The sequence below is a fragment of the Saccopteryx leptura genome, chromosome 3 (genome assembly GCF_036850995.1).
Source record: "Saccopteryx leptura isolate mSacLep1 chromosome 3, mSacLep1_pri_phased_curated, whole genome shotgun sequence".
NCBI classification, from domain to species: domain Eukaryota; kingdom Metazoa; phylum Chordata; class Mammalia; order Chiroptera; family Emballonuridae; genus Saccopteryx; species Saccopteryx leptura.
The window spans coordinates 305,330,317-305,343,058 of record NC_089505.1 but is presented as its reverse complement, the minus strand read 5'-3'; the positions used below and the strand labels follow the sequence as shown (position 1 = coordinate 305,343,058).

Sequence of the window (12,742 nt, the reverse complement as noted above, 5' to 3'; positions counted from 1 at the left end):
AGAAAAGTCTCCAAATATTTACACCCAAATTGAAGCAGTATGAAGTGCCGTTTTTGATCGTTTCATCCTCACTTCAACAGCATCCACGGGAGGCTGAAAGGAACACACAGCCCGGGTGCCACCCAGCAGAATCACCACACAGACCCCCGCCCCCGCCTTCACCATAACTCTCACAAGCAACTTCTGAGATTTCAAGAAAGCTACTATGTTAAATATGTAGAAATCCATACACTCTGGACGCTCATCCAGATTTTAGGCAAGGAATTTCCGTATTTCTTCTTCAGGAATCTAAAAATATATGTGAAAGACTTTGCTGCCTGTATTCCAACAATACCAGAGGCGATTACCTAATAAACATATTTATGAATAATTGTATTTTTAAAACATCTGGTGGTGCAAAAGTAGATTTACAGTTGTGAGTACATGAAACAGTTTAGTCTTTTATTAGTATTTATTAATTATTGTATTATTTTCCATACAAACTATAAACTTACTGTTGCCCCATCCTATATACACACAAGCACATTAGAACTATTTTTTAAAACTTGTTATCCATATAACTATCTAAAATTCCCAATGAGTTTGACTCTAGGATGCCTAAAAATGACTCAAGAAAAGATAGCTTCCTCTAAGATACACAAGTCAATATTTTAATTTACACATTGACAATAACTGAAAGCTTTTCATTATAAACATATTAACAATATAATTAGAAATCTTAAGGTAAGTTAATATTAAATATTCTTATGAACACCACTGTAACACCCAAGACAAGGGAAGTCATTTCACATTTGATTCATAAGTTGACTGTGTACGCAGGAAGCAGTCAGTCACCTCCAGAAAAGACAATGCTCACAGGTACTTCAGTGGGCAGAGATCAATCAGCAATAGCAGGAACTTCCAGTACTCATGCACACTGCAAGTTAAGCCTTGGACATGTGGGATCGCATTTCATGTGGACTCACTAAATAAGTAATAGAAAATACCATGCATTATATTTGCATCTGTGACAACAGGTCTCCAGTGTCAGCAGCTGGAACACTATAAAAGCAGTGCATGCTGATCCCAACACGTGCCAAGGTGAACGAGTTCCCTGAAAACTCTCCTCACTCCCTGCAAACAATTGAGCAGACAGCAGAATTCCACAAATAGCAGAACAGAAGTCAGATGACAATATACAGTATTAGCAGCCTTCTTTTGGGACTACAACTATCTCAACACTGCGTCATCCATGCTACATGGATTGCAAAAAATCTGCTAAACATGCACCACACAATCACCACCTAATAACATACTAAAATTAAACATATCCCCTGCCCTAGCTCAGTTGGTTAGTGTCATCCTGATTGGCCAAGGTTGTGGGTTTGATCCCAGGTCAGGGCACATACAAGAATCAACCAGTGAATGCATGAAGGAGTAGAACAATAAATTGATCGCTCTTTCTCTCTGTCTCTTTTCCTTCCTCTCTCTAAATTTAAAAAAAAAAAAATTCAAAAACTAAATAAAAATACTTCATAGTAAATATATAAACAAAGCTATATTCCCTAGAGAGCTTTCTAATCTATTTTCTATCTATCCCCCCAGTTTTCTCAAGCTTATTTTCTGAGCTTTTTATTGTGAGAAACAATAGACAACCTGAATAGACTTTTTCAAAATCCTACCCATTTTCCCTTTCCTAATGGAGATTGCTGTGTTATCTCAACAAAGCACTGAAAAAAGACACATCCACACTATGCTTAAGGGAAGTGTAGCCTACCAGCTAACAAGAACACAAATTAAGGGGGAAGGGCTACAGGGCAATGTGTTTGCCTGGGTTCAAATTCCTCTCCAGTAATTTGGCTATGTGACCTTTGGAAAATTATCTGACAGCTCTATGCCTCCACTTCCTGAACTGTAGAAGTGGAATGATGTTATCATATCACTGTGTTACACTAAGAAACACACAAGACTATAAAACCAGGGCACCTTAACCCTGCATCAGATTTTTAGTAAGCACTCTTTAAATGTTATTTATTTTTACTTCATCCATTACAGTTCTTACTTTGTAAAAATTAAAAGACAAAAAAGTATCCTATATTTTAAGAACTGTAAACAATGATCTGATGATTTAAAAAGCTAGACTTTTTGTAGGTCTTAAGAAAGTAACACCTAGCCCTGGCCAGGTAGCTCAGTTGGTTAGAGCTTTGTCCAGATAGGCCAAGGTTGTGGGTTGATCCCCAGTCAGAGCATATACAAGAATCAACCAATGAAAGCATCAATAAGTGGAACAACAAATTGATGTTTCTCTCTGCAGCTCTCTCCCTTCCTCTCTCTCTAAAAATCAATTTAAAAAAAATTTTTTGGCCCTGGCTGGTTAGCGCAGTGGTAAAGCATTGGCCCAGCGTATGGCCAAGTGAACCCAGGAATCCTGGGTTCGAATCCTGGCCAGGGCACACAGGAGAAGCACCCATCTACTTCACCACCCTTCCTCTTTCTCTCTCTCTTCCCCTCCCGCAGCGAAGGCTCCATTGGAGCAAAGTTGGCCTACGCACTGAGGATGGCTCCATGGCTTCCGCCTCAGGTGCTAGAATGGCTCTGGCCTCAACAGAGCAACACCCCAGATAGGCAAGAGCATCGCCCCCTGGTGGGCATGCCGGGTGGATCCCAGTCGGGCGCATGAAGGAGTCTGTCTGCCTCCCTGCTTCTAACTTCGAAAAAATACAAAAAAAATAAAATTTATACACACACACACACACACACACACTTTTAAAGAATAAGTATTTACAAGAAACAAACAAACAAACATAAATAAAAGAAAAGTAACATCTGTCCAAGTATAATCCTGTCTCCAGGCAAGGGTTTGGGAGATACCTGCGGATAAACTGTGCAGGGCTGGAACTACGTAAATCTATTATGCATCATTTTTATGTATCAGACCACCAGACTGAAAGCCTCATAATGACCTGCAAACATTTGCTTATCAGATTTTTAAAAGGAAGACATTCTCAAATTCACCATTCTCTCTGGTATTTATGATTTCTTTCCCTACTCACTGGTCAATTTCCCACCAAAAGTTTTGCTCATAGGCACAACGACTTAATACCCTTTAAGCTTCATCCTTGTCTGGAAAATGGGGTGAACTCTTATTTTATAGGGTTGTGGCAAAAATGAAAGTGGAATATACCTCAAAAAGCCTATACAATAGTCCCCCCTTATCCACAGGGAATACATCTCAATACCATTCAGTGAATGCCTGAAACCACGGATAGTACTAAACCCTATATCTATTGTTCTTATATAATCAAAGACAAGCTCTAAAAATCCCAAAGTGAGATTTAAATTGGCCATTAGAAACCTATGATCAAGTTTAATTTAGCCTGACCTGTGGTAGCGCAGTGAATAAAGCATCAACCTGGAATGCCGAGGTCACTGTTTCGAAAACCTGGGGTTATCCAGTCAAGGCACATATGAGAAGCAAATATAAATTGATGCTTCCCACTCCTCCCCTCCCTTCTCTCTTTCTTCTTTCTCTAAAGATTTAAGTAAAATCTTTTAAAAAATAAAGTTTAATGTATAAATTAGTCCATTTCACGGGTAGAAGATTCATTCTTCCCATAGATCTTAGAAACTTCATCTCTTTCTTTTTTCTTTTTCTTTCTTTGTTTCTTTCTTTCTTTCTGTCTCTCTGTCTTTCTTTCTTTTTTTCTTAGTAGAAAACTTTTACCTTTTCACTTAAAGGAAGCACTTAATGGCTTCTCTTTGGCATACCAGAATTGCCAGCATCATTAGCCTTGCTATTTGGGAACATTAAGTAAAATAAGGGTTACCTGAACACAAACCCTGCAATACCAAGAGTCAATCCAATAACCTAAATGGCTGCTAAGTGATTGACCAGCATGGAGACACTGAACAAAGGAATGAGTATGTACCAGGTGTGACAGATTGAGATGGGGTGGGATGTCACAAGATTTCATCACGCTACTCAGAGAAGCACACAATTCAAAACTTATAAATTGTTTCTTTCTGGAATTTTCCATATAATATTTTTTGGAATGTGGTTGACTGCGGTTGACTTCAGGTAACTGAAACTGAGGAAAGTGAATCCATGGATAAGAAGAAACTACTGTAACCAGTTGTTGGCAATCAGTAATAGCTACTATTATCATTTGTGTTGTTCCTGTTGTTACTCTCCCAATACAGGCATTTCAGTCAAGAGAAAGAATTGAATTACATCTGGAAAAACTGAAAACCATAACAGAACACTTGTGAAACTGCACAAGGGAGTTTTCCATCCTTTATAAGCCTAGGGTGATAAGGCCCAGAATATGTTAGTCTTAAAGCAGTCAAAATGCACAGATAATCCACAGAAAAGGGAGGGCTCTGATATATTCGCTATCACCTTCAACCAACTAAAGATTATCATCCTGACCACACAGATGATTTCAGAGGACACAAACATTTTTTTTTTTCATAGACAGGGTCAGAGAGAGGAACAGATAGGGACAAACAGGAAGGGAGAGCGATGAGAAAGATCAGTTCTTCTTTGTTGTAGCACTTTAGTTGTTCATCAACTGCTTTCTCATATGTGCTTTGACCAGGGGGCTACAGCAGAGCAAGTGACCCCTTGCTCAAGCCAAGGGTCTTCAAGCCAGTGACCTCTGGGCTCAAGCCAGGGACCATGGGGTCACATCTATGATCCCACACTCAAGCCAGTGACCCCACACTCAAGCTGGATGAGCCTGCGCTCAAGCCAGTGACCTTGGGGTTTTGAACCTGGTTCCTCCGTATCCCAGTCCGATGCTCTATACACTGCGCCACCCCCTGGTCAGGCTCAGAGGACATAAAAAAATCAAAGCAGTTTTCTGACATTATATAATTTACACACACACCACACACACACACACACTCACACTCACACAAACCCAAATCATTAGTATCAAATTGGAAATTAAAATGAACAAGTCTCTTTCCACATTTTCCCTCACCAAAATACACACACACACATCGCAGACTCTATGTTCCTATTTTCATCACCAGACTTGAAATGAATGGTTTGTACTCTCTGTGGACCTTGAGAAAGGAGAAAGCTAGTAAGGAGGATTTCTGGTGGCTCAAATTAAAAAAACAGAGCCTAGCCTGGCCAGGTGGTGGTGCAGTGGATACAGCATCAAACTGGGACGTGGAGGACCCAGGTTCGAAACCCCGAGGTCACGGGCTTGAGCATGGGCTCATCTGGTTTGAGCAAGGCTCACCAGCTTGAACCCAGGGTTGCGGGCTTGAGCAAGGGGTCACTTGCTTTGCCTCTTGGTCAAGGCACATATGAGAAAGCAATCAAGGAACAACTAAGGTGCCACAACAAAGAACTGATGCTTCTCATCTCTCTCCCTTCCTGTCTCTCTGTCCCTATCTGTCCCTCTCTTTATCACAAAAATAAAAAAACAGAGCCTAGCAGTTATTTCTAAACAGGGGCCTCTCATCCGAGATATCCATCAGGGAGAAACCTGCACTGAACTGCCTGCCTACACTGTGTTCCTGCCCCTCCCAGCCAACCCTATAAAAGATTTCCTGGAATTGTATTTCACCCAATAGGACTGATGCTTTACCTGTCCTATCAGAGCTGCACAGATATAGCCCACCAATAACTTCATCAATCAATCAGAGCAGCTCCATTCTCACCAATCAGGACAGTAGTTGTTAGACCAATCAAACTTTGAGGATTTGGAGCCCTTATTTGTATAAGAATGGTCCAATCAGGGACTAGGGGCCAGGATTTCTCTTTATGTAAGTCAGTGCCCCTCTGGCTCCCAGAGCAGACTGTAGCAGACAGAGTAGGCCTTGCTGCTTCATAATTGAGTTGTTAGCACCAAATGAAGTTACCTTCTTCACCACACCTCTAATTGGGGAGTCCAACTGGTGTTGAATTGGCACCAACTGACTATCAGTTGACATATGAATGTAAACTGCCAATGCTGTGACATGAAATAGTCATGAAATAAATAACTGAACAAATGAATAAAAATAATGGTTAAATGAGGCAAGAATTTAAAGACAAGATTTTAAAAGCCCAAAGTTATCTAAGTTGGCCATCAGGAACTCTTAAGAGTTCATGGTTAGTTGACTATAAGTGATAAATTCTTCCAGAATTAACCTGTTAACTTCAATTCTCCATGTACCCGTCAACTGATACCCAAAGTAAAAATTATTTTTTTCTTTCTGAATCTTGAACTATTGCTAGTAATTTCTACCTATAAGTAACTCTCCTCTCTGACTTAAATCAAGGTTCCATGTCCAAGAGCCTCAAAAGCAGCTAAGTAAAATATTGCCATAGGCTTCCGGCTTATTTAATTCTTCTCCAGAAATTTCCAACTACAGAACCAACTAAAAATTGTCCTAGAATCAATATTTCCACAATTTCATTATGCATCACAGCCACTGGAAGCCAGGAATGTGATTACTGATAAACATTTTATAGGGAAGACACATAAAATCTTTACCTAAAAGCCAAGAGTATTTTTCTTTATGTTTCAAGTATGTTTTCTTTATGCTGCCTAAGTAGAGGGTCTGTGACACTAAAATTGTATTTTATAGCTTTTCCAGACATTACTTTTAATAGACTTTAATGAGGAATAAGATATAATATTCTTTCTACACTATGTAATTCATAAACTCTTTTTCTACAAGCCTTTAAAACAAAAAGAAAATAAATACAAACATTAAGAACATCTTTTCTGTTTAGAAAACAAGGCATAGAGGTAAAATTAGCTTGAGCTAAGAAAATATAAAAAAAACAGGGTTTCATCCAGTTTTCTCTTTAAAAGCTTTCATTATTGCTATGCAACTAATAGTCATTAGGGGAAAAGATCCTTATTTGCTGCTGTTTTATGATTTACTGTAATAAAATACCACTACCTTAAAGCAGTGGCTTATTTATCCCTCCTATTTTCTTAATTTACAATTGATAGATCATGTAATAACATAATTACCAAACAAAACTATAAACACAAAATATTGAAAAGCTAGTAATTTTTTAAATAGTAGCTTTGCCACAAAAATAGCTAAGCATTAATTATGTTTTTAAATATAATTTCAACCATGACATAATGGTGAAAATATCAAATAAGGAAACAATGTGCATTTCATAAAACTAACCTCCTAGAAAAATTGTCTAAAGAGAGTCCCTCCCCTTTTTTTGCTACACAGCCTCCTAAGGACTACTTATTAAAATACTTTTTAAACTCAATATCACGCAATTATTTTTTTTTGGAGAAATCCAAGCTGTCAACTATGGGTCACATTTCAATTTGATGTGATTTGAAACAGCTAAGGTACTGAATCCTTAAATATAGGGTGTGTAATACAAGCATTGCTCACGGCTCCTTGATTCTGAGGCTTGGAAAGCTTTAATATGGTGTAACTACAGATAAAGCCAACCAAAGAGCATTAATTACCCCTTTTCTGCACTCCCACACCACAGCAAAAGTCCTCCTCCAATCCTTACATTTCCAATAAAATGCTTCTCTGACACTGAGCAAAAGTCATGTAAATTATAATAAACCAATGAAGGGTTAAAATCGGAGCCAAACTATCAAAAAAATATTAAATTCATAATTGGTGAGCTCTCTTCTACCCTCTGCTTCGGTATCTTGACATCTAAAAGTCAAAGAACTCCTCTGGTCAGACTGAAAATTCCCAGGAGGAAAAGGCTCAGATCCAGTCTGAAAGCACACAATGGAATCACAGCTGACGATGCACATCTTTTTCTAGATGTCTCCATATGCTTGAGAGGTTTTCTCCCCCTACCCAGGCATTAAGGGACTTGCTACTCTCTGCCACCAAGAATAGGTGAACATTTCAAAGACTGTTACAGAGAATGAAGTAAAATCATGTGTTGCTTTCAAGCATACAAAAGAACAAGAAGAGCATACGTCAGAGTGGCCATCAGTAACTAAATTAACTAATGATGGGGAGGGGAGGTGTTGAATGTTGTCAAATTTTAAATGCTTAATTTATAATACTCCCTACTTCTGGCAGCTGTTCATTTTATCTGCGATTTTTACTATTCTATCACTAAGCTAATACCTCAAGGGCTACAGCAAAATGCAATTAATTTTTTGTCTAAATGAATACTCAAAATTATACTAGATTAGAAACAGACTACATAAATTCAAAAATGGTTTATTACAACAGAACACATTTGCAGGGTGTGGTACTGTCTCCTAAAACTACAGTTCCCCCCCCCCAATTCTTTCTTAATAACCCAATATTAATAAAAGGTAGAGAAACCGATATTGATAAGATAAATATGCAGATAAATTACTTCAAAAAAATAAAAACCAGTCTCAAGATGAGTTAAATTCATGGGACACTTATCACAAAACGAATGGACTCATTCTCAATTTATTATTATTCATTCTTAGAACTCCTAAAGATTCTGCAAATTCCAGTTGGGAACAGCAGGCTTGCTGCTGTCAGTGTGCACTAACCTCACCAACAAAGAACAGGAGCAAACACACATACACACACACAAAAAGCAGTGTACCAGCTGCTGTCTTTTTAAAAGACGGTTATTCCTGCAGAGCAACCTGTGATCATTATAGAGAAATACCTACCCTCCCTATTTTTAAAAGTCAAGAGTTGATCAAGTCACCAGACTGAACACAACCAACAGCTTAAAACCACCAAAGATGTCTCCTGACCTTGCATAAACCAGAAAGTACTCACACACGGTACAATTCAGCAGTGCTTAAGAAAAAACTAAAATAATTATTTTAAATAATCTTTTGTGTTGGAGTAATCTGGCAAACCACATTTTACTCCAACTTCTTTTCTGTAGATAAATTTTCTTTGATTAGCTTTGCTTCTTAAATATCAACGCTTTATGTTTCAAACAGTAATGCCTTGGTTCCTAATTTCATTTTGTTTACTCAAGAAAGAGAAAAAAAAAATGCCTACCATAAAACCACAACTTTTTTTTTAATGTCCCCCCCAAATGCCGAACTTTCAAGTGCACTTTGGGAATTGGCGGTCTAATTAAACAAGGAACCAGTGAAGCCATTACAAACAATGATATTTTACACGCCCAATAATCAACTGACTTAAGGTTACTCATTTTCAAAGTGCCCTTTCAAATTTATTGCCCCCATGCTGGAGTAGCTGAGTGAAACTCAGGTAAACAGATAATTTCTATGACCCTCAGCACGTAAACCAGGCGCTCAGGTCCAGGACATGATCACTACAATATATGCCATTTTAGAAACGGGCCTCGGAAGAGTTACTGCCACATCGTGAGTGGCTTTAGACTTCGTCTTGCCTTAAGACAACGTCTCTTGTGGTACCAGAGAAATACAGTACCTCGTGTACCTCTTAGTGTCTCGTTAGGTAGGAGCCCCTGTAAGGGACATTACCCTATAGACCACCGAGTCGGTGACTAGGGATGGACAAGAGTGGATAGCTCTTGGCGTCTCCATGACTCCCCCGCCCGCGTGCAACTCTGCTCCAACTGGTCCGGGACAAGCCCCGCCCCCTTCCTTCCTCCAGTCCTCATGATTGGCTTACCCACACCTTCGATTGGCTCCCTGCCCCATCAGTCACACGCAGTGAGATTCGGGTCGGTGGGAGGGGAAGGCGTTGGAGGAGGGGGAGTGGGAGTGGGATTAGAAGACGAGGTGGTAGAGGAGGGTGTTCAAGCTCCGTCCTCGGTTTGGGAAAGTTTCCCTACCAGTGACAGACCCACAGACGTTAGGGCCAGGCCCCTCCGAGCCGGTGCAAGGGGCTTGGGTCCCCGATTCCCGCCCCCGGGTCCCGCAGGCCCCGGAAACCACTGGGGGGAGGGGCGGGGGAGGGACCATCTAACCAGGGACGGACCCACCCCCGATCTCGGAAGAGACGCCTCCGGGACTCCCTGGAGGGGCCAGGGGCAGGGAGCTCCAGCTCGCAGAGACCACCCTGGCCCCCTCTCCTGGCAGCCCCCTTGGGGCCGAGGGTGAAGTGTCCCCGGGGCGTGACTGCCGCGAGCCAGCCAGAAGACCTCTCCCGCTTCCCCCCCTGGGGCCCTGAGGGCCTGTCCCTTCAGGGGCGGGGAGAAGGGGGAAGAGAAAAGGGGGCGCTGGCGAGCCAACCCGGAACCTCCCGGACCGCCTCCCGCCCCCAGCCCCGGCCCCAGCGCGCCTCCGGCACACATGCCCGCACCCAGAAAGTTAAGTCAGGGGCGAGCCCGGCTCCGCGCCGCCGCGGTCCAGCCCCCGGCTCCCCGCCCCCACCGCGGCCGGGCCTGCTTCGCCCCAGCGCCCCGCCCGCCGCAGCTCCTTCCCGTCCGCCAGCGGCGCCCCTCGCCCCCGCCCCCGGCGCTGACACGGGCCCGGCCCGCCCGGCCGGCCGGCCGGCGGCTCCCCTCCGCCCAGCATCTCACCCCGCCGCCGCCCCTGACAACGCGCTTCACCTTCACACACACCCCCCGCACTTTCCGAGTCCTGCCTCCCCTCGCCCTGCTCCCACCATCCGCTGCAGTCGCTCCGTGCTTCCATTAAAGAATGCACCTTCTCAGGATTCACCTTCCCGTCTCTGCCTCGCTTACCCCGAGCGAGCAGGAGCCTCGATCCTCGCGACCCCGCACCCGGCTGGGCGGCGGACGCCTCGCTGCTCCCGCGGGGACCGCGCCCGCGCCCACGGCCTCCTCGCCGCGCCACGGCGCTCACCTCTCGCCGGCGCAGCGGGCTGCAGCCTCTGCCCGCCTCGCGCTCCGGGACTCGTCTCCCCAGCTCTCGCACAGCCCTGGAGCGCCTCCTTTCTCTCCCAGGGACTCCGGTCTCCCGGCCGCTTCCCGCCCTCCCCACCCCCAAGCTCCAACTCCCGAGCTTCGCGGCGCCTCGGGGATGCAACTCCCGTGCTCCGCGCACTCTGGCAGCGGTCCCCGCACACACAACAGCCCTCTCCCCGGCGCACGGCTCTGCCCCGCTCCGCACAGGAAGGGCAGTCGCGGCCGGGGGTTGGGAGGCGGCGCCCCCCACCCGCCGCCCGCCCCGCGCCCGCCCTCGCGGCCCCCAGGGAAGGCGCGGTTACCGGCTCGGGTCCGTCACGCCGTCAGGTGCCGGCTGCCGTCGGCGCTGACCTTCGCCGCCGAAGCCGTGGCTGAAGCTGCGGCCGCCATGTTCCCGTGTTAATAACTGCTGCCTGGTTGTTTATTTCAATGGAGATCCTCCCCCAACTCCCTCCTCCTTCTCCTCCTCCTCCTCCTCCGCGTCTCCGCACTTGCGGAGAGAGACACAGACCGCGCGAGCTCGGGAGCAGGGGAGGGGGCTCGGAAGCCAGGCCGTCCCTCCCTCCGCCTCCCTGGCCGTGGCCGCCTCCAAGCTTGTCACTGGGGAAGGGACGGGGCGGAAACTTGCCTCCTGCGCCCCCGGGGAGGGGGCAGAGGTGCGCTGAGGGATCTCCGGGAAGCAGACCCTGGCCGCGGGGTCTACAGCATCTCCGTGGGCAGAGACCTCTGAGAAGGCGACCCCGGGGGAGGTGAAGAGTGAGGGGAGAGGGGACAAAATGGGTGACTGTGGTAGAGGGAGGGTGACCTAGGGGTGACTGGAAGTGAAGGGAGAGTAAACAGATGACTCCATGGGAGGGCAAAGGGCAGTGCCAAAAAAGAAAGCGAGCGGATGGGACAGGCCGAGGCTGCCGAGTGGAGGCGGTGGGATCTTGGGGCTGCAGCCCGCGGGGAAGATGCCCCCGAACCAAGGTCGGGTCGAGCCCAGTGCCAGGTTCGCCAGGGAAGCCTCCCGCCCGAGCCCCAGCCGGGCCCCTCGGCCAGCAGCGTGCACTCCTTGGGCGCACCTCGCACACCCCGCGTCCGCTGCTGCGCCCTGGAGGCGCCCCTGGTCCATCGAGTATCCCTCGGTTCTTGCGAGGATAGACGTCTCCTGTTGCAGCCCAATCTCGATAGGGGATGGAGGGGCGCTCCTGCGGGAGGCGAGCTTAAAGGGGTGCCACCCAGCAATTGCATGATAAAGGCAAAGTGCACACTGTAAAACCTAACCTAGTTGAGCATTCTTGTCACAACCAGAGACGCAAAAGTTTTTCTTATTGGAAAGTCCACTTTCTAGACATCAGAAAGTGATGCTGGGGGACGCAGGAGAGGACCACTGAAACTCGAGGAGAATCCTCATTGAATTACTAGGATCGGTTTCATGCTATGGAGAAGCAAGTTCTTCCGAATTTAGACATAATTTGTCAAAAACAACCCCACAACATTTATTTAACAAATGTCCTTATTTTTAGTCTTACAATGTAAAAGGTCACTTGCCATAGTCAGTAGTGTTTATTGAACACTTACTGTTGGCTAGGTGATTTCTGTATGCTAGAATCTGATCATCAGTCCTCACAAACCATTTGTATCCTACACACACACACACACACACACACACACACACACACACACCCCAAATAGAAGCTTAGAGAAGTAATTTACCCACGGTCAGCCAGCCATGAACCTGAAGAGGAGTTGAATCTAGTTCTGGTTGATTCAAAAATCCATATTTTGTAGGAATACCACCAATTTTATTTAGGAAAAGAAAAATATATATGTGTGTTTGACTATGGATAAAAAATGTTTGGAGAGCTACAAGTGGTTAGCACTGGGGAATATAAGTGGGTGTGTAAAGGGATACTTCCAGTTTTATTTTGTACACTTAACTATGTAGTGCTTGAAATGTTTGCATTGGCCATGTATTAATTGAGTAAATTTTTAAAGATTATTTAAATTACCTGGCTTAACAAA

At 44.9% G+C, this 12,742-nt stretch overlaps 1 protein-coding gene across 3 annotated transcripts in view; it reads right to left on the bottom strand.

Moving 5' to 3' along the window:
* The window catches only part of NCOA2 (nuclear receptor coactivator 2), a 315,737-nt gene extending 304,207 nt beyond the window's left edge, over positions 1-11,530 (bottom strand). For all 3 annotated transcript variants that reach the window (XM_066378913.1, XM_066378914.1, XM_066378915.1), the window contains exon 1: positions 11,038-11,530. The gene's annotated coding sequence lies outside the window, so the exon portion shown is untranslated. The remainder of the gene's footprint in view (positions 1-11,037) is intronic.
* Positions 11,531-12,742: the final 1,212 nt, after the last annotated feature.